The sequence below is a fragment of the Narcine bancroftii genome, chromosome 11, assembly GCF_036971445.1.
Source record: "Narcine bancroftii isolate sNarBan1 chromosome 11, sNarBan1.hap1, whole genome shotgun sequence".
Lineage (NCBI taxonomy): Eukaryota > Metazoa > Chordata > Chondrichthyes > Torpediniformes > Narcinidae > Narcine > Narcine bancroftii.
The window spans coordinates 79,343,713-79,366,785 of NC_091479.1; the positions used below are offsets into that span (position 1 = coordinate 79,343,713).

General features: G+C 40.1%; 1 protein-coding gene and 1 long non-coding RNA gene across 4 annotated transcripts in view; both read right to left on the bottom strand.

Moving 5' to 3' along the window:
• LOC138745982 (bcl-2 homologous antagonist/killer-like) overlaps positions 1-23,073 on the bottom strand; it is a 53,614-nt gene that overhangs the window by 15,771 nt on the left and 14,770 nt on the right. The window lies entirely within an intron of this gene.
• LOC138745985 (uncharacterized) lies at positions 10,824-12,441 on the bottom strand. Its single transcript, XR_011346641.1, has 2 exons — positions 12,287-12,441; positions 10,824-11,529 (listed from the first exon to the last, which is right to left on the bottom strand). It is a non-coding gene; the product is annotated as an uncharacterized lncRNA (long non-coding RNA).

The following is a 23,073-nucleotide window of genomic DNA, read 5'->3' on the forward strand; positions in this document are numbered from 1 at the left end:
TCAACTCCTTACTTCACAAGTGAAATATAACCTCAATTCCAAAGCTATATGCAGGCTAACAAAGTAAACACGGCATTATTATTAAGACTTAGAAGAGGTAACCTTTTGAAAACTTTCTCATTACTGGCTTCCTCGAAGAAAAGTTGATATTTGCAACCTAACAGTTTCTCCTTCTTTCTGTCCCATATTTTACATGCATTCATATAACCACTAGGAGAATAAAGTACACATTGCACAATAAAATCATCTGACAGTCTAATGGATTAGAACACCTTTTGAGTTGATCCTACCCACCCCTCAACAGTCAAAAGAACAATAGCCCCAAAGAGTAAATGCTTAATAAGACTAGATATGCAAACAGTAACCATCAATGAACTGACAATGAACCAACAGAAAATGAAATTGCCTCATTGATCGAGATGCTATTGGACAACTTTCTTTTGGCAACAATTTGTTGATGCACAGTTAACCTTTAAATCTGTTAATGCAGGAAGTTCCAGTGCCACAGGTTCCTTGTGCATCAACCAAGATTGTGCCTTTAGAGCCACCAACACAGATGGAGTTCCAAAAGTTTCCTTTGGCCAATTCAATGCCTCCTTCAACTTTCACCATTTCAGGCAAAATTATTACTCAGCAAAAACAGAAATCACATTATTACAGATCTACCAAGAATCATGTCATGTTTATTGTCATCTGATTGCACCAATGAATGTGTTCTCTAGTTTTCTGTGCAAAACATCCAGATATACAACCAAATATAGCATACACAAATCATACATACACAGGACAAGAATTCATACATATAAATAAATATTATTTTATAAACGTGAGCTTTACATCTGATTAATGTGAGCAGTTCCTTTGATCATTCAACATTCTCACACTCAGTGGGAAGAAGCTGCTTCTCAGCCTGGCAGGGCTAGCTCTGATACTCCTGTATCTCTTTCCCAACAGGAGCAACTGAAAGATACTGTGTGCAGGGTGGAAGGGGTCCTCCATGATATTGCACACCCACTTCAGACAATGTCAATGGAGGAGGAGGGAGAATCCAAATGATCAGCTGCCCCTATTATGATCCTGTGGATTGAACTCCAATCCATTTCTCTGCAACAACTGACCACACGGTGATGCAGCCGCCAGGACACTCTTGATAGAGCTCTTATAGTAGGTTGACATAATAGTAGCCGGTAGCCTTGCCCATTTCAGTCTTCTCAGAAAGTGTAGTCACTGTTGCGCCTTCCTGACAAGTGATCCATGATAGATCACCAGTTAAGTGAACTCAAAGGAACCTGGTGCTTTCCATGCTCTCTACTACAGAGGTGTTGATGTGTGGTGGAGGGTGGTCATTCCTGGATATCAAAGACTTTCAATTTTTATTTAAATGTATAAAGCCACAGTATCAAATGGAACAAGCTACAAAGAAGCAGCAAACAATGAATTGCTGGAGGTAGAAATGATTTCTACTCCAAGATGCTGCCTGACCCATTGAGCTCCTCCAGAGGCTCATTGTTTGCTCAAGATTCCAGCATCTGCAACTTCAGTGGTCCTCAACCTTTTCCTTTTCTTTCACACCCCACTTTAAGTCATCCCTGTGCCATCGATGCTCTGTGATTAGTAAGGGATTGTTTAAGGTGGTCTGTGAATGGAAAGGAAAGGTTGAGAATCACTGCTCTCGACCCAATTGTTACTGAAATATTTTGCTTGAGAACAATGGTCATTGGCCCATTTCCTTTGGAGTTATGAAATCGTGCACATAACACATCAATTAGATAGGATTAAAACAGTGGTCTTCAACCTTTTTCTTTTCACCCACCATCTTAAGCACCTAGAGCATAGGGAATACTTAAAGTGGTATACGAGTGGAAAGACAAAGGTTGAAAACCACTGCTCTAAAAGAAGCAGGCTGATTTTCATTTTACACACCTATTTTGATTAATATATTAATATATAATTACACTGCTGCTCTCTGGGAGGTAGAAAGTTAGGGAGTGATGGCTCAATTAATTCAATTGGTAGACTTTCCCAAGCCAGAAGTATTATTTATAATAGAATCAAAGAGTTCCTTAGGACTGTGTTCAAGGCCCATATACCTTAAATATACAAATCAGAAGCCAGGATGTTTACAGATGCTTGTACAATGACTTATTGCATTAGCAGCTCCTTGAGTAATAAAGCAGCCAGTAGCCAAATTTGGACATTATTTAGACATAGGAATTTTTAAAATAGAGGAATCACTTAACAGAGTCAGTAATTTTTTTTTTGCCAATCCTCAATTGGTGCCTTCTTGAATTGCAGCAATACTTCTAATGAAGGTACCCCCACAGTTCAGTTGGGAAGGGAGTTGCAGAATTTAGATGAGGAAATGATGATGGAAACATTAACATATTTCCAGAGAAGGACAATGTGGAACTTGAAGGGGAAATTGGACCTTCCCACCTTCCTGGTAGCTTTGTCTTTCTTGAAGGAGATGATCAATGATTTGGGACAAGGGGTATGGGGTAATCGGAATAAATAACCCTGAGAAAATTCTGCGGCACTATCCTTGGAATGACTGACCTCCATCAACCACAGCCATCTACCTTTGTGTGATGTACGCTGGAGGATTTCCCTCAGATTTACGAATGTTGACAATCGAGACTGCCAATGTCGGATTTTGGAGCAAGAAATTAGCTGTTGGAGGAAGTTAGTGGGCTTGACAGAATTGTGGTGGCAAAGACATTGTTGGCATTTGGGGTTGAGACCCTGCAGGAGTCCCAATATAGGGTCTATACCCAAAATGCTAACCATCTCTTTACTTTTGAAGATGCTGCTTAACGTTCTGAGTTCTTCCAGTGACTTTTTTGGTCAAATGTTGCTTTAATGGCAACTGCAGGGACTTTGATCCATATGTAATGCAAAACTGTGGTGCAATCTGGAGCTGAGTACGCCTGGTAAATCCCAATCAGTACACTGGTGCGCATTATTATCAAGTAACTACCAGTTGATCACATTGTTGATAACACCTTCCACCTTCTGGTGATGTTTGAGAGCAGATGATTGGCAGAAGTGGTGATTAGCCAATTGGATTATATGGTGAGGACAAGCTTGGGTTCTTTCCTGACAAGTCTGTGGAACAGTGCTCCCATTTTATTAACTATTCCCCAAATGGGTTGGGAGCCTCTATTTCATCAACTGGGCTGGGAGCAATTTCGTGGTGTTCAAATTCAGTCTTTGCTGGATGGTCCTTGTCCTTATTCAAAGTAGCAATGAAGATACAATGGAATGTCTTGCCATTTCAAATGGGAATTTAAGAATTATTCACATTGCTAAGGGTCTGGAGTCATACATAGGCCAGTTCTCGGAGGGCATTAATGAACCAGCTGGGTTCCAATGACTGTCCACAATTTTCATGGTCTAAATTATTATGGTGATTAGAAAAAAAAATCATAAAAAAGACAGTTTAACATCCAGAATATGCCAGGAGACCTGGCCTTGATGGTGGCACAGTAGTAGGCCTGCAGCAGCCTCTTGGGGACCTGGTGCTTCTGTCCCTGTGCTGTTTGTAGTTGTTATGTTGTTTTTATGTAGCATCGCGGGTACAGGGAAAAGCTGTCTCATTATTTTCTTAAAGCGACAAATAAAACCTACTACAGGTACTACTGATACTATCACTCAACAGATTTGCAGTCATTAACTCCCCTGAAGTTCCTAACCTGAGATTTCAAATGACGACTACATTAGCTCCCTAAACAAAGCCTTCCCACCATTTACCAGAAGTCAATTTTTTACAAAAATGCCCAGGTTATCTGGAGGAGTGCAACTTTAATTCTCAAGAAACTCCCTGAGTTAAAACCGCTTGCTTGCTTGGCATCCCAACTATCCAATCCCCCAAATACATAATCCCTCCCTCTCCTGGGCACCATGAATGCAGCATATACCATCGACAAAATGCCTTGCAGGAACTTACCAAAGAATATTTGATAGTACCTCAGCCACGTGTGAGCTACTATCAAATACAGCCAAGAAGAAGAAAGGGAGCAGGGACATGGAAACATTATTCCTCCAAGTCACCCCTAGGAATTCCATATTTCACACTGAATAAAGAATTCTACTGTACTTAAAAAGTCTTGTCATCATCTAAGGAGTTTTTTTTTAATTCAGGTACTCTCTGACATGAACAATATTATTATATGCGATTTCTGGGTCAGAGCACATGACCATTTCATAATAACACTGGACAACACAGATTTTGTTTCCTGAATACTTTTGGGTGTATTTTATGGATTTTGGGCTGCTGATCACAAAAAAAATCACCTTAAAAGTTTCCTATCACGTACTTTTTTTAGGTATAACCTATTTTAGTTATTTCCTGTTTAAGTCTAAGTTTAAGTTTAAGTCTACTTCAAAACCATGAAGTACAACATGCCATCGAAAATTCATTTTCTGCATTCGCACTTGGACTTCTTCCCAGCTGATCTTGGTGTAGTCAGTGATGAACATGGTGAAAGAATTCACCAGGACATTGCAACCGTAAAAAAGCAGTTTCACGGCAACTGGATTCCATCAATGCTGGCCAACTATTGTTGGACACCGATATGAAAGGCATCAGGTGCTGAACACAAAAGAAAATCAGTGGCAAAAGAATTTTAGGTCAATGGAACTCACATCAGTATCATTATATGATTAGACATGCTAAATTTAATAAAAAGCTAATTTAATGTTTCTCCACCTTCCGACGTGATATAACAAATTGGAAATTATCTTTGTGTTCAGCTGCAAGTTGTCTATCATAATCCAAAATTTTTTTTCAGGAACTAAACCTTTTGAAAAAAATTGCTGTCTAGTGTAATTAGACACTGCAAATCATCTGTTTGGTTAGATCATAGCATGAGGAGAATGGTGTAATATTTACCATTCACATTGAAGAATATGTAATTTGATCACATGTTCTAATACTCTCCAAACAGAATCCAAAGTGTTCACCTCTCTATTACCTTACTCTGTTCAATTTATGCTTTATTGGGAATTATTAGGGCTTGGGGCATTTTTTAAGGAGTTATGGAATAAGGAGAACAACTTGTTTACAATGAAAGATATTCACATGTAACCTTCCCTCAACATTCAAAACAGACATATTAGTTTAAATCAGCAGTTTTCAAGCTTTTTCTTTCCACTCCCACTCCACTTTAAGTAATCCCTATGCCATAAGTGCTCTCTGTGATTAGTAAGGGATTGCTTAAGGTGGTATGAGAGTGGGAAGGGAAGGTTGAGAATCACTGCTCTAGACACAATTGTTAATTGGCCTTCAGTAAAACTCAATGATGAAATTAGGAAAGACGTTAAGTGGGCATCCCCTGTAATAACACATCATTAAAAACACGTCCCTGTTATTTAATTTGCAGTTCAGGACATGCCTATTTTGTTAATTAACATTCTGGCTACATGTACAGGCAGCAAGCCATCCCTCAACACTGTTAAAAAAACATCTATTCTATGTGTCTGGTGTTTTTAGCCCAGATTCCCTTGGACTAGCCAATAGTATTTGCATATTCAAGGAGATTTTGCCAGTTATAATATGCTTCCATTATAAATTGTAATTCTGCAAAATACCTGTCAAAATGATAAAGTTAAATGGGTAATTATATTCATGAAAACTACTTATTTGCTTATTGTTTTATACTTTTAAATACAAAGATAACAATGCTGTAACTGTTGAGCATCAGGTGAGATGAAGTAAATTCTCCAGCACCTTTGCTGTCTTCTGCTACATTATGGACCTCGCAGTGGCCAACTATTTTAATTTACACACCACTGCCACACTGACATGTTTACCAACAACATCATTTGTTGCCAAGATGAGGCCACCTACAAATTAGAGGACCAATACTTTATACTTCATCTCAGCAGTCTCCAACCACACAGCATCACTAGTGAACTCTCTCCCCTCCTTTTCCCCACCCCATTCCCTTCCATCCCCTCAGAGAGCTCTCTTTCTTAGCTCTCTGCCCCCTCCCCTAGCAATTTTCAGTTTCTCTTTCTTCTTCACCCTCCCATTTGTATCCGCCTATTATCTCTCACCTGTTAGCGTGTGTTCCTCCCCCTCACCCACCACTTCTTTATTCAGGTACCTTTCTGATTTTTGACCCTCCTAATGAGGGTTCAGGCCTGAAATGTCGACTGCCTTTCACTTTCTATGGATGCTGAGTGACTTTTGTGTACTGCATTGGATGGCAATGACGGTAGATTTTATGGTTTACCTCTCCAGAAGACTTGCATGTTATGAATGAAGATGTTTTACATTGACCAGATTCATTCTCCAGTGGTTTAGTCAGTCACAATATACCTTACTATCGTTTTCTCCCATGTAAATTCCTACTAAATATGCACAGGTATTGACAGAGGCAAATATGATATACTTTCTTCCATAATTAATCCTCCAGTTCTTTAAATTTAAAACAAATATACACTTGAACTCATATAGCAACCTCAAAATGAAGACGTGCATTTTATTTTTGTTGACAATTGAAAATATCTATGGATACTGTAACTTGTGTTGTACAATGAAACAAATAAATCACATTGTTACTCAAGTGCACCATTTGCAATCCATCATTTGGTGGAAATGAACAAGCTATAAATATTGTGATGAATGAGAACTGTTTGGCTGCACTGAGGATCATTTAATTCTTTTCTTTATTATATTTCGTGTCAAAATCGATAATTTCACACATTCACCACTCACATTACATGCCTATAGCATCCTATGTCCTCTTTGCAACTTACTCTCCTACATGAGTTGGTAGCTAAATTTAGCCCCTTATCTTTGGTTAACTATTATGCAAAGTCAAAGCCTCTATACTGATACCTGTAATTAGCCTCTTGTTTCTTCTTGACAAAAAAAAATCAACTTATGCCAAGTCTGTTTCCTATTAACACCCGATCTTTTTCATGTCAACTTGTTACCTCCAACTTTTTTTTTTGGTAATAACCTCTGATTCTGCACCATATCAACTACCTTCTGTAAATATAAAGCTGGGACATTCACCAATTTCCTTGATTCTCCTTCAAAAAATTCTAATAAATTGATCTACCGTTATTTCCCTTTTACTAACATATTGAATTTGCCTCTTAATTGTAGACTTGTAACAAGTTAAGATCAGTGAAGTAGCTCCATATATAAAAATGCTGGAGAAACTCAGTAGGTAGCGCAGTATCTGAAGGAAGTAAAAAAAAAGCCAACATTTCAGGCCTGAGACCTTCATCAAAGTAAGAGCAAAAAAGCAGGCAGGTGCCGCAATAAAAAGGTGGGGGGAGGAGGAAGGGGGGAGTGTGAGGTAACAGGCTAACAAGTAAGAATGGGAGAGTAGAAGATAAAAAAAAGCTGAGAAGTGATGGTAGAGGGGTAGCTTTCTCAATGGAGGGGAAAAGGGAGAGGTTGGAGAGCTGGAGGAAAGGAGAGAGGGATAGCGAAGGAGAGAGACCCAGGGAGGGATTTAACAGAAACTGGAGATGTCTACGTTTGGTAGTGATAGACATGTCAGTATGGGAATGGTTCATGGAAATAAAATGGTTGGCCACTGGAAGGTTCCTGTTATTGCTGTGGATAGAGCAAAGGTTACCCAGAAGTTGGAGGAACAACATCTATTATCCCATTTGGCCACTCTACAACCAGATGGCATTAACATCAAACTCCCAACTTGCTCTTTGGAACAGGGGCACCATTAGCCCCAAAGTAAACATCCTAATCTTCCCTTACAGCCTTCACATTTGCCTGTACTCTGCCATTTCATTTCAAGTTAGCTAAACAGTAGTTGTCATCCTAATCACATTTTATGGTTCATAACACTTAAGAAAATGTGTTAGTCTATGCTCATAAAGTTTACATCCAAGAGGATCAAGGCTCAGGAGAACTGATGCATTCACTAATACAGGCAAACAAAACTTTGGAAGTCTCTGATTTCTTCGCCTCTCTGACCAGAATGAGATTAGAACAAATGCATATGAGTTCAGAGGGTGGGGAAGGTAAATTTATGTTGACTTAATAATTAAAATTCAATTTAAATCGTGGAGTGAATGTTTTAAAATTAATGATGAAATGCTGACACGATTAAAAATTCAGTTATGTAAAACATTAAAAAACCAGTTGCATTTTCTTAAAGAAAACTATGAGTTTATTGTGAGTTGCTAGAATCTTCAACTGAAACTAGACTAGCTCTAAATGAATATTTCTGCCTTAAATATCGAATGAAAAGGTGACTTGTTAAATATACTGTATTTAAATTAAAACAAGTTTCATGTGTGAGTGATACTCAGCAACTATTTGGAATTATCAAATCTGGCACACTCGACATAAATATGGTAGCTTACTAATTTAAAGAACAGACTGGTGCCAACGTCTGGTAAATCTCATTGTGGCTTATTATGAAAAACATCATCAATGCCTAGGATTGTGACGTGTATTTATTTCCTATGTGCATAGGTATAATGGTAGAAAACCTAATAAAATTGGGGCGGGGTCGGGGGGAAAACACAATATACTCTAATAAATCTTATTTTAAAAAAAGTAAAACTAAAGATTTATGATTTCACTTAAAAAATAATATTAGAGCCTGCATACTGAAAATCTACAGTTAATAAGTAAACCAGACAATGTAAACACATCCAACAAAGGCTCAGCGTTCAAATTCCAAGTTTGTTTGAATATCAATGCAAATATAGACAGATGCACACAGCCCCTGGGAAGATCCAACTGTCACAGGGTTATTGATTGCCAGGTCCTGGTTCAAAGTATTTGTTTGTTCCCTGCAAATTTTATGCTCAGTTTATTTTCAGTACTTGTTTCAAACTGCAGCACAAAGCAAGGTCAATGTAAAGGAGATGACTGCTGGTTCTTCAATTATTCCCTGCCCCAAATTTGTACCCAATTCTTGCCCACCTAATACAACTGAATACTATTGCTGACTGCTGGATATCCAACACGCAAGATGTTTAGAGTTCCCTCGAGGGAACCAGAAATGTCATTAAAAGTAGTTGTAGGATGCCATCCAGATCATTATGATGGTCCCAAGCCCACAATTTATCTTTAGCTCCATTAAAAAAAATTAAAATTTTCAATTTGTTTTTAAACATTTTGTAAAACTTCCCTTTTTTCAAAGTATCTATTTCACTTTTCTCAGTTATATAGTTTGAATAGCAACAACTACCAGTACTTAAAAATATGTAATAGAAGAACATTTGTAATAGAAAAACAGTTTGAGAATAATTAGGTTTTGTTTCCTGACAGAAACGATCCCAGTTTCCTGACAGAAACGATCCCAGTTTCCTGACAGAAACGATCCCAGTTTCCTGACAGAAACGATCCCAGTTTCCTGACAGAAACGATCCCAGTTTCCTGACAGAAACGATCCCAGTTTCCTGACAGAAACGATCCCAGTTTCCTGACAGAAACGATCCCAGTTTCCTGACAGAAACTATCAGCGAGTCCAAGCAAGGCAGCAGGACATTAAGAGTGTGAATGGCATCACAGAGAGCCAGAACAAAGAAAGCTCAAAAAATAGGTGAAAAAGAAGACAACCAACAAAACCACATCCCCAACTGTGTATCAAAAACAACTTCAAACATTCAAATAAATTTACAAATACAAATAAAAATAAAACAATGTATTTTCAAATTTAAAATTAACCAAAAATATTAACATAAACCACTCAAAAATTGTAAAAGTACTTAGCCCACTGCTCTACATCCATGCTGTGTGGCTAGGCACAATATAAATGCCATCTACAAATCTGCTGATGACACCTTAGTTGTCAACAGAATCACAGACACCAAAGAGGAACCATACAGGAATGAGAAAGATTGAGTCACAACAACCTTGCACTCAACATGAGCAAATCTAAGAAATTGATTGTGGGATTTCAGGAAGGGGAAACCAGGAGAACATAAACCAAACCTCAACAAGGGATCAGCAGTGGAAAGGGTAAAGAACTTCGAATTCCTTGGTATCAACATCTCTGAAGATCTATCATGGGGCATTATGTTGATGCAATCATGAAAAAGGCTCGCCAGTGGCTAGATTTCATTAGGAGTTTGAGGAGATTTGATATGACACCAAAGACTCTTGCAAATTTCTATGCTGAGGAGAGCATTCTGACTGGTTGTATCACTGACGAGTATGGAGGTGCCAAAGGTTACAGAGAGTTGTGAACTCAGCCAGCACCATCATGGGCATCAGTCTTCACTCTATTAAGGCCATCTATATGAAGTGGTGTCTCATGAAAGCAGCCTCCATCATCAAGGACCCTCATTACCAAGGCCATGCCCTCTTTCCATGGCTACCGTCAGGGAAGAGGTACAGGAGCTGGAAGACGATTACCCAACAGTACAAAAGCAGCTGCTTCCCCTCCTCCTTCAGAATTCTGAATGGACAATGAACCACAAACACTACCTCACTTTTTTTCCACTCTTCTTTTGCACTAGTTTATATATTTTAAAATCGTATATTTGCAGAAATGTAATTTACAGCAATGTTTTCACCTGTAATGGAAGGTACTACTGCTGCAAAACAAATTTTACGACACATGTTCATGTGTAAACCTGATCTTGATTCTGATTAAATACATGCAATTACCCAAAAACCTACCTTTGTCTTTCACAATTGCACCTTTGTTTAACACAGTATATTCAGGTTGGTTTCCTTACAACAATAGGAAATTTGTACTCCATATCTAACCTACATTGAAGTCAAAAGATAAAGTATATTCAGGAAGGAAAGTACCGACACGGCGCAGCCAGCAAATTTAGAACTTCCACCTGGATACTCTCTATAAATGACTCCAAAGACTGAGTGAGGAACCACAGGCTTTAATACACATTAGATTTCAGCTGGCCCAACGCCATGTGCTCAAATGAATGGAAGGGGGGGTAGGGAAGTCGACCTTTATGGCCAAGTCACAGGGGGAGGGGTTACAGGGGATTGAGTCATCGGTGGGCAGGCTAACCACATACACAAAACAGAATATACATATCACTACATTCAACCCCTCTTTAAAAACAAAACCCAGTCCCAAGGTTTAACCGGTCAGGTGGCTTCCTCTGCCTCTGTGACCTGCGCAGCTCCACCAGGGGTGTACTGGTCAGTTCCGTTGCTGGTCAGGTGTCTTGAGGCAGGAGGGGCAAGGCTGTCGCCATGGAGGGGTGGGGTTTAGTTGTCTATGGGGGCGGTTGTGGTGGTCAGTTCATCTGGGTGAGGGTCCCAGGCATGTGGTGTGGATGCCCGGGGGTGGGGGCATCACTAGCCTGCAGCGCCCCTGTATGGGGACAATGTTTGTGTATGTGGTGGTCGGAGCCTGGGGTGGGTGGATCTCTCTGGCATGTGCCAGGTCCCGGAAAGTGACGGTGTCCTCATGGTCGACGGGGTACTGGAACATAAGCGTATTGTGGATTTGCGTGCAGGAGCTGCACCTCTTCCACCAATGGATCGGTCTTATGGCCCCTCGCATGTCAACAGGACGGGTCCCAGAGATGAGAGCCAGGGCAGCAGAGTGGTTCCTCCTGGGGAAGGAAAGCATGCGTTCATGTAGTCATATTTGTAGCAGTGCATAGGAGAGATCAGATGGCATGGACCTAAGTAAGGTCTTTTGACTTAAGGGCCAGGAGGATTGCTTTCCAAATGTTGGTGTTTTCACGCTCCACCTGACCGTTTCTCCGGGGTTATAGCTCATGGTCCTACTAGTGGCTATGCCTCTAGCCAACAGGTACTGCCACAGCTCATGGCTCATGAACGAGGACCCCTGATCACTATGGATATACTCCAGGTACCCAAAGAGAGTGAATATGCTGCAGAGTGACCGGATAACCGTCACAGAACTCATATTGGGACAAGGGATGGCAAATGGGAATCTGGAGAACTCGTCTATGTCATTAAGGAAATAGACACTCCTATTGGTCAAGGGCAGGGGTCCCTTGAAATCAACACTCAGTCATTTAAAGGGGCACATAGCCTTGATGAGTTGTGCTTTGTTGGGCCTGAAGAAATGTGGTTTACATTCTGCACAGTGTCTGGTCAGAGACCTAATATCCTCAATAGAGTTTGGGGGAGGAGTCACGTGATGGAGTAGTGGCCAGTCAGGGAATTCCGGCCCTCTCCGGAAAAGTTGAAAAAAAACGCACAAAACTCAAAGGTACAAGAGTAAAAATTAAAACAAAGTAAAAGTAAAGGTGAGAAGAAAATGGCAGCGAAGAGAGAAAAGTCGAAAACAACGGGAAGAGAAGATGAAAGAACGTCGGGAGAAGAAGGTGAAGGCCTTACCTGTCCGAGGAGGCCCGCCGCAGAGAGAGAAGCCCGCTCCCTCAGGTCAGTGGAAGTCCTGGACTCGGGACTACAAAAGTGGCTTGCAGAGCCGAGTAAAAGTGCGCAATGCAAATGAAAAAAAAACACACTGACGGGAGGGGGGAACAGCTGTGGAGTCGATCTCCGCAGCTGAGAGAGACAGCTGCAATACAGCAACAGGTCCAGAACACAGAAAATAATGACAACAAGAAAGAAGAGGGTAAAAAGAAAACAAGGAAACAACAGATGGTCAACCCAGAGGAAGAAGAAGAACAGAAAGAAATGGAAGAAGAAGAGAAAGACAAGACAATGGATATATCTTTTTTTAAAGAATATATGGAATCAGTGAAAGAATGGCAATTACAAGAATTTAATGAGATAAAAAGAAGAATTAAGAGTGCAGAAGAAAAAATGAATAAAATAGAAATGGTCATATCAGAGATAGGAAAATGTGGATAATGTGGAAGAACGAGAAATAATTGTAGAAATGGAAGTAGAGGACTTGAAAGAGAAATTAGAAGAATCTAATAAAAAAGTTAAAGAGGCACATGAGCTGTTAGCTTAGAAGATAGATATAATAGAAAACTATAATAGAAGAAATAATATAAAGATAGTGGGCCTTAAGGAAGATGAAGAAGGCAAGAATATGAGAGAATTTATAAAAGATTGGATCCCCAGGGTCCTAGGAAGACCAGAATTACAGGAAGAAATGGAAATAGAGAGGGCACATAGAACATTAGCCCCGAAACCACAACCGCAGCAAAAACCAAGATCCATTTTAGTAAAATTTTTAAGATATACAACAAGAGAAAATATATTGGAGAAAGCAATGAAGAAAATAAGAGAAGACAAAAAGCCACTGGAATACAAAGGTCAAAAAAAATTTTCTATCCAGACATAAGTTTTGAACTCCTGAAGAAGAGGAAGGAGTTCAATACAGCAGAAACAATCTTATGGTAAAAGGATATACATTTATGTTAAAGTACCCAGCGGTACTTAAAATAGTTATTCCAGGGCAACAAAACAGACTATTCCCGGATCCAGAGGAAGCACGAAAATTTGCAGAACAACTACAAAACAAGCAGAGAGATGAAGACATGTAATGAGAGTAAAAATGACCACGAACTATATGTATGTGTGATATATATATCTATATATATCTATAAATATCTATATATATAGATATATAGATATATCTATATATAGATATAGATAGATAGATATATATATATAGATAGATATATATATATAGGTGTGTATGTATATATGTGTATACATAAGTGTATCCATATTTAGAGGAAAATATATAGAGTATAGATAAGAATTAATAAGGGAATGAAAGGGAATAGAGGGAATAAGGAGGGAATTAAAAGAGTGACCTTTGTTATATATGAAAATTGAAATCTTTTCCGGGAGGGGCTGGGTGGGGAGGAGTTACGGTCACTGTGAAATCAGTTGACGCTTCCGAGTGAATTCACAAATCCAAATGGATGTTTTAGATGTTTTAGAAATGTTGTCTTATAAAGTGTTCAAAACAAGAAAGCTGAAATGGATAAAAAGGAAAGGTGATGATGGAGAAACGGAAAGGGAAGATAAACAAAGTATGAAATGGCTACGTTGAACTATATGACTTTAAATATTAACGGAATACAACCAAATCAAAAGCAAGAAACTGCTAAATTTACTGAAAAAAGAAAAAATTGATATAGCATTTGTGCAAGAAACACATTTAACTGAATTGGAGCACAAGAAATTAAAGAGAGATTGGATAGGACATGTAACAGCAGCGTCGTATAATTCAAAAGCAAGAGGAGTAGCTATATTAATCAGTAAAAATATACCAATTAAAATAGAAGAGGAAATAATAGATCCAGCAGGGAGATCTTTGGCTTGGCTTCGCGGACGAAGATTTATGGAGGGGGTAAAAAAGTCCACGTCAGCTGCAGGCTCGTTTGTGGCTGACAAGTCCGATGCGGGACAGGCAGACACGATTGCAGCGGTTGCAGGGGAAAATTGATTGGTTGGGGTTGGGTGTTGGGTTTTTCCTCCTTTGCCTTTTGTTTGTGAGGTGGGCTCTGCGGTCTTCTTCAAAGGAGGTTGCTGCCCGCCAAACTGTGAGGCGCCAAGATGCACGGTTTGAGGCGTTATCAGCCCACTGGCGGTGGTCAATGTGGCAGGCACCAAGAGATTTCTTTAGGCAGTCCTTGTACCTTTTCTTTGGTGCACCTCTGTCACGGTGGCCAGTGGAGAGCTCGCCATATAACACGATCTTGGGAAGGCGATGGTCCTCCATTCTGGAGATGTGACCCATCCAGCGCAGCAGGATCTTCAGCAGCGTGGACTCGATGCTGTCGACCTCTGCCATCTCGAGTACTTCGACGTTAGGGATGTAAGCGCTCCAATGGATGTTGAGGATGGAGCGGAGACAATGCTGGTGGAAGCGTTCTAGGAGCCGTAGGTGGTGCCGGTAGAGGACCCATGATTCGGAGCCGAACAGGAGTGTGGGTATGACAACGGCTCTGTATACGCTAATCTTTGTGAGGTTTTTCAGTTGGTTGTTTTTCCAGACTCTTTTGTGTAGTCTTCCAAAGGCGTTATTTGCCTTGGCGAGTCTGTTGTCTATCTCATTGTCGATCCTTGCATCTGATGAAATGGTGCAGCCGAGATAGGTAAACTGGTTGACCGTTTTGAGTTTTGTGTGCCCGATGGAGATGTGGGGGGGCTGGTAATCATGGTGGGGAGCTGGCTGATGGAGGACCTCAGTTTTCTTCAGGCTGACTTCCAGGCCAAACATTTTGGCAGTTTCCGCAAAACAGGACGTCAAGCGCTGAAGAGCTGGCTCTGAATGGGCAACTAAAGCGGCATCGTCTGCAAAGAGTAGTTCACGGACAAGTTTCTCTTGTGTCTTGGTGTGAGCTTGCAGGCGCCTCAGATTGAAGAGACTGCCATCTGTGCGGTACCGGATGTAAACAGCGTCTTCATTGTTGGGGTCTTTCATGGCTTGGTTCAGCATCATGCTGAAGAAGATTGAAAAGAGGGTTGGTGCCAGAACACAGCCTTGCTTCACGCCATTGTTAATGGAGAAGGGTTCAGAGAGCTCATTGCTGTATCTGACCCGACCTTGTTGGTTTTCGTGCAGTTGGATAATCATGTTGAGGAACTTTGGGGGACATCCGATGCGCTCTTGTATTTGCCAAAGCCCATTCCTGCTCACGGTGTCGAAGGCTTTGGTGAGGTCAACAGAGTTTAGGAATCTACTCAATGTATATTCACCTAACGAAGAAGATCAAAAGTTTATGCAAGATATTTTTTTGAAGATAGCAGATACGCAAGGGAACATATTAATAGAAGGGGATTTCAACCTGAATTTGGATTCAAATATGGATAAAACTGGGAAAAAAATTAACAGAAAGAACAAAGTAACCAAATTTATAATTAAATCGATGCAAGAAATGCAACTTTTGGATATATGGAGGAAACAACACCCAAAGGAAAAGGAATATTCATTTTATTCGGGTAGACATAAAACATACTCAAGAATAGACCTATTTTTGTTATCAGCTCGTATGCAAGATAGAGTAAAAAAAACAGAATATAAAGCTAGAATATTATCGGACCATTCACCCTTGATATTGACAATAAAGTTAGAGGACATCCCTCCAAGAATGTATAGATGGAGATTAAACTCCATGCTACTTAAAAGGCAGGATTTTAGAGAATTCATTGAAAGACAAATTAAAATGTACTTTGAAATAAATACAGAATCAGTGAAAGATAAGTTTATACTATGGGATGCAATGAAAGCGTTCATTAGAGGGCAAATAATAAGTTATGTAACCAAGATGAAGAAGGACTACAATCAGGAAACAGAGCAGTTGGAAAGGGAAATAGTAAATATAGAAAAAGAATTAGCAATGAAGGAAGATACAACTAAAAGAAGAGAATTGGCAGATAAAAAAATAAAATATGAAACACTACAAACATGTAAGGTGGAGAAGAACATAATGAAGACAAAACAGAAATATTATGAACTAGGGGGAAAAACGCATAAAATTCTAGCATGGCAGCTTAAGACAGAACAAGCTAAGAAAATGGTATTGGCATCAAGGGAAAAAGACAAACAAATCACATATAATCCAACGGAGATTAATTAAAACTTTAGAGAATTCTATGAACAATTATACCAAACTGAAAACGAAGGGAAAGAAGGCAAAATAGATGAATTTTTAACTAAAATTGAACTACCAAAATTACAAATAGAGGAACAAAATAAATTAACAGAACCATTTGAAATAGTAGAAATACAAGAGATAATAAAAAAACTACCAAATAATAAAACACCAGGAGAGGATGGATTCCCAATAGAATTCTATAAAACATTTAAAGATCTATTAATTCCTCCCCTCCTGAAAGTAATCAACCAGATTGACAAAACACAAAGCTTACCAGATTCATGTAAAACAGCAATAATTACAGTAATACCAAAGCAAGGGAAAGATCCACTCGCAACAGCGTCATATAGACCAATATCTTTACTTAACACAGATTATAAGATAATAGCTAAACTATTAGCAAACAGATTAGCAGATTATGTACCTAAAATGGTAAATCTAGACCAAACTGGATTTATTAAAAAAAGACACACAACAGACAATATTTGTAAATTTATTAACTTAATTCATGCAGTAGAAGGGAGTAAAGCGCCAACAGTAGCAGTTGCTTTAGACGCAGACAAGGCCTTTGACAGAGTAGAATGGAATTATTTATTCAAAGTATTGCAAAAATTCAGTTTACCAGAGAAGTATATTAATTAGATTAAAGCATTATATAAGGGGCCATTGGCGAAAGTGACAGTAAATGGATACATATCAAAGCAATTTAATTTAAGCAGATCAACAAGGCAGGGATGCCCACTATCACCCTTATTGTTCGCGTTAGCTATGGAACCACTAGCAGAATTGATAAGAACAGAAAATAATATAAAAGGGATAAAAATAAAAGATAAGGAATATAAAATCAGTTTATTTGTGGACGATGTTATAGTATACTTAACAAAACCAGAATTATCAATAATATATAAGAAATTGAAGGAATATGGAGAAGTGTCGGGTTACAAGATTAACATAAATAAAAGTGAAGCAATGCCAATGAATAATGCGGATTTCTCAAAATTTAAGAAGGAATCACCATTCAGATGGCAAATGCAAGCAATAAGATATCTAGGTATACAAATAAATAAAAATCTCGGCCATCTATATAAACTCAATTATTATCCACTAATGAAAAAATTACAGGCCGATTTAGAGCATTGGAAAGATTTATCACTAACACTAATAGGAAGGATAAACTGTATTAAAATGAACATTTTCCCAAGGATTCTATACCTATTTCAGGCATTGCCAATACACTTGACAGAGAAATTCTTCAAGGAGTTAAAGAAAATAATAAGGACATTTTTATGGAAAGGGGGGAAACCGAGGCTAGCACTAGATAAATTAACAGAATGGTATAAACAAGGAGGCTTACAATTGCCAAACTTTAAAAATTATTATAGAGCCGCACAATTAAGATACCTATCAGATTTTTATCAATCAAGGGAAAAGCCAGATTGGACTAGATTAGAACTAGATAATAGGGGAAAAGATACCTGAACACATATTATATAAATGGGATGAAAAATTGGTACAACGTAGGAATTCTCCAGTATTACATCATCTGCTCAATATTTGGAAGAAGATTCATGTAGAAAGGAATAAAACAAATTACCAATTACCAAAACTAATAATGATGCAAAATCAGTTACTCCCTTTTACAATAGATAACCTTTCCTTTAGAGAATGGGAGGAAAAAGGGATCAAAAGAATAGAAAATTGTTTTTCAGGAAATAGATTATTATCCTTTGAACAAATGAAGGATAAATATAATATAACTCAAGATACAGTGTTGGCATATACCAATTGAGATCCTACTTGAAGGACAAATTAGGAAGTAGTCTGATGTTACCAGAGGGAAGTAACTTTGAAAATGTGATTACAGATACAATGACAATCAAAAGATTTATAACAAATATGTATATTAAACTGCAAGAAAAGGAGAATGAGGAAACAAATGGTAAAACTAAACAAAAATGGGAACAAGATTTAAATATAAAGATAACGAAAGCAACATGGGAGAAGTTATGCTCTGGAACGATGAGAAATACAATAAATACAAGGTTACGCATGATACAATATAATTGGATACACAGGCTATACATTACACCTCAAAAGTTAAATAAATGGGACCCAACAGTATCTGACAGATGTTTTCGTTGTAAAAAAGAAATGGGAACAACAATTCATGCAATCTGGACATGTGAGAAAGTAGAAAAATTTTGGGAAGATCTAAACCAGATATTAAATAAAATTACAGAAAACAATATACCAAAAAACCCAGAGATCTTCCTCCTAAGTAACATAAAAAACAAAGAATTTGGAATTGATTTGGATGGTGCACAAAAAAGATTTGTTAAGATAACTCTAGCCATAGCAAAAAAATGTATTATGTCAACCTGAAAATTGGAAGGTAATCTGAGAATACAACAATGGTATGTAGAAATGAATAAATGTATTCCATTAGAAAAAATAACATATAATTTAAGAAATAATATTGAAATATTTGAACAAATATGGGAGCCATACATGAAACACAATAGAGAAAACCTACCGGGGACATCTATCACCTAAATTAACGAAAGGAGAAGGAAATGAAAAGAATTGACTCAGAGGAATTTCTTGTTTATTTTTATTGAATGACAACATTGTTTGACTGGTTTAATGTGTCTTAGATTTTGTACTTTAAATGAATGGGGGGGGAGGTAGGGAGGGTGGGATGGGAGGTAGGGAGGGTGGGATGGGAGGTAGGGAGGGTGGGATGGGAGGGGGGGGAGAAAATGACACTGTATATATTTGAAAAGGGAAATGTATGTATCTTGGTCAGTGTGGTTTATGGTGTAAAAAAAATTTTAAAAAAAGAGTTTGGGAGGCTTTTATGAAGTGGAACAACCTCGTGACTCCAGGGTGGCAGAGGTCATCGTGAAGATACTGGAGGCAGTGGAGATGCACGCTGGTGCACGTCCCCCAGGATAGGGCATCCAGGGGATCATTGAGTTTGCCTGGTCGGTACAGGATATCGTAGTTATAGGTGGAGAGTTCAATCCTCCACCTTGGGATTTTATCATTCTTGATATTACCCTCCAGTTTTGTGTTAAACATGAAGGCGATGGCCTGTTGGTCCATAGCAGGGTAAATCTTTTCCCGGCCAGGTAGCGTCACCAGTGGTGTACTGCCTCAACGATTGCCTGTGCCTCCTTCTTGACTGAGGAGTGCCATGTCTCGGGGCTGTGGAGAGTGCAGGAAAAAAAATGTCACTGGCCTGTCCACCTGGTTGAGAGTAGCAGTCAGCGCAAAATCGGAGGGATCACTCTCCACTTGGAATGGGATGGATTCGTCCACGGCATGCATTGTGGCTTTAGTGATGTCTCCTTTGGTTTGGTTGAATGCCGCCTGGGCTTCTGCCGATAAGGGGAAGCTTGTGGACCTTACTTAGAGGTAGGCCTTATCGGCATAATTGGGCACCCATTGGGCATAGTAAAAAAAGAACCCCAGGCACTGTTTCAGCACCTTGAGGTTGTGTGGTATCAGGAGCTCCATAAGGGGACGCGTCCCCCACCTTTAACAATGCTACACAGTACCCCCGGATCTCCACGGATTGGTCCTTTGCGGCCATAGAGATGGTGCTGCTCATGGATCTGTCAGAGAGAGAGAGAGAGAGAGAGAGAGAGAGAGAGAGAGAGAGAGAGAGAGAGAGAGAGAGATAGATATTCTGGGCAGTGTCCGGAGCAATAAAGCTCTTTGTGCTCCCACTGTCAAACAGGCAGCTCGTTCTTTTCCCATTTACCTTGATCTCCATGGATGGAGGGCCAGGCGAGTGATACTAAACACACATTTATCCTTGTAATAAGTCAAATTAAGGAACTTGGCTGTGCGGAGAAATTTTGAGTCATGGTCCTTCCTGCTCTTCATGGCTGCAGATGGTGATATTGTCAAATTAGGGGAACTTCACTGTCAGTTTATGCCTGTCTACCATCCGATCCACCTCCCTTTGGAACACTGAAACCTCGTTGGTGACTCCAGAGGGCACCCTGAGGAAGTGATAAAGTCTGCCATCCGCTTCGAAAGCGATATATTTGCAGTCCCCCAGGCCAAGGGGGAGTTGGTAGTACACCGATTTCAGGTCAATCATGGAGTACACTTTGTACTGGGCTATTTTATTGACTATATTGGCTATCCAGGGGAGAGGGGTGGGGGGGGGGAAGCATCTAGCTGAGTGAAGTGATTGACCATTTGGCTGTAATTAATCACCATACAAGGTTTGCTCCTCCCATGACCACCACAACTTGGGCTCGCCACAGGCTCGAACTGGGAGCTATGATCCCCTCCGCCAGGAGTCGCTGCACTTTGGACTTTATAAAAGCCCTGTCCACGGTGCTATAGCGCCTGCTTTTCATCGTGATAGGCCCGCATTCCCGGGTCAAGTATTCAAATAATGATGGAGGGGATATACGGAGGGTGGAGATGCTGCAGGAGGGGGCTGTGAGTTGGGGGATGCGCACCGTTATGGGTGGTTGTGGTCCTCCGAACGCCATCATCATGCTCCTAAAATGGCTCTGGAAGTCAAGGCCCAGGAGTATTTGCGCACAGAGCTGTGGCATTACAAGCAAATGAAAGTTAACGTAACATTCACACCCCCCCCCCACCTTTAACAATGGTACACAGTACCCCCCCAGATCTCCACAGATTGGTCCTTTGCGGCCATAGAGATGGTGTCCGGAGGAATAAAGCTCTTTGTGCTTCCACTGTCAAACAGGCAGTTCGTTCTTTTCCCATTTACCTTGATCTCCATCATCAAGTGGGCGATTGGATGAGGGCTGCCCTGGTTCAGAGTCTCGGAAGCCAGGACTGGGTTATCATCGTTGTTGTCAGAGGGGAGACCTGACCTGTAAGATGGTGACCATGTTGGCCATGCTGTCGTATTGGAGGAAGAGGGAGGAAGTTTCATCATCTGGGCAGCGGAAGGCAGTGGTGACATCATCCAGGAGGGCAGAAGAGACACTAGGTAAGATGGCAAGAGTGCTGCCAAGCTGGAAGGCTCTCTTTAGGGGCAGCTTGTCCTCCTCAAGCAGTTGCTGATGAATGTAGTCAGACCTCACTCCAACCACGCAGGCATCCCGGACCAGCTCCTCCACACGCTGGGCTAAGGGCATGGGGGCTGTAGCAGTGCCCCAGCAGTCTCTCCCAGGTTGCACAGTGTTCGGAGGAACTCATCCATGGGCTCACCATGTGGTTGTCTTCTCGAAGCCAGCCAGTACCGTGAGTACACTTCGTTCACCTGGGGTTGGTAGAGATTGCGGAGTTCAGCCTTGGCTTCTGGGTAGGTCGTGCAGTTCCGGATCACTAGGTATGCGTGATGGCCCACTCTAGCTTGCGGGACCTTGAGTTTCTTCTCATCAGAGTCCACCAGGCCCACTGCAACTTCGAGGAAGTTTGTGAAGCAGGCGATCCACTGCTTGTACCATTCGGCAGCTCCGAGTGTCTGGGGATTGATTTTGAGTCTGTCAGGTCTAAGCAGCTTGTCCATCCGTGTGGAAAATTAATGTGTATTAAATTGACCTGCACTATCAATGACTCCAAAGGCTTTAATACACATTAGATTTCGGCTGGCCCAACTCCATGTGCACAAATCAATGGAAGAGAGTCAATCTTTATGGCCAGGTTACAGGAGATCGATTCAACAGTGGGCAGACCAGCCACTTATACACAGAACAGAATATACATATCACCACACACCTACAAGGGACTTCCAAACTGGGAAACACCAACAGCTTGGTAATTGGTAGCTGTTACTTCCCTGCAAAATGCAGGACATACTACATTTGGTTTTAAATGTATCAACTTTTCTGGAATTTCTCTTCATACTGAAGCATACTAACTAAATGAGACAAGCTATCACTCGAACAGTCCATTCTTGGCTTTCCATGAAGATGCATCCAAAATTATCATGCATCAACAAAATAACTTGGAGAATAAATCAGAACACAATATATAAAAATAATGTATGTGATTCAAATAAAATCAATGTTACCACTACTTCCTCTAAATAAAATAATCCTGTGAACTTAAACTAATCACTTTTGCATCCAAGATAATATCCTGTAAATTCTACTCCAATGTGAAAGGTTCTGAAATAGAACTGATCAGAAACACTCATATGTTTAATTAATGACTAAGCCATGAACAGCATCATAGTTTCAGTCTCAATGTAAATAATGAAAGTAATATTTCTAAAGAGCTGAAGACTTGCTCACAGTTAAAGACGACATATTAACATTGTCTCGTATCTGACTTATTAAGTGGATGATTGAGACTCAGACATTTTACATAATGTATATACTCATGTAATAGTCGACTTTTGTGGACCAATTTTTAAGGTAATATTTTGGGGGTTGACTATTACACACAAGCTATTTTTGACTACAGTAAACACCTGTGTCATTTGGGACGTCAGGAGGTCAGATAGATGCACAGGTGGGTGGCCGGGTGGCAAGTCCACGTTGGGGGTGTCGGGAGCTCCGATGGTCAGGCAGGCAGCCAGGACCAGGTGCTAAGTCCACATTTAGGGCATCAGGAGCTCGTATGGCTGGGTGGGCAGGGCCTTGGTGAGAGTCC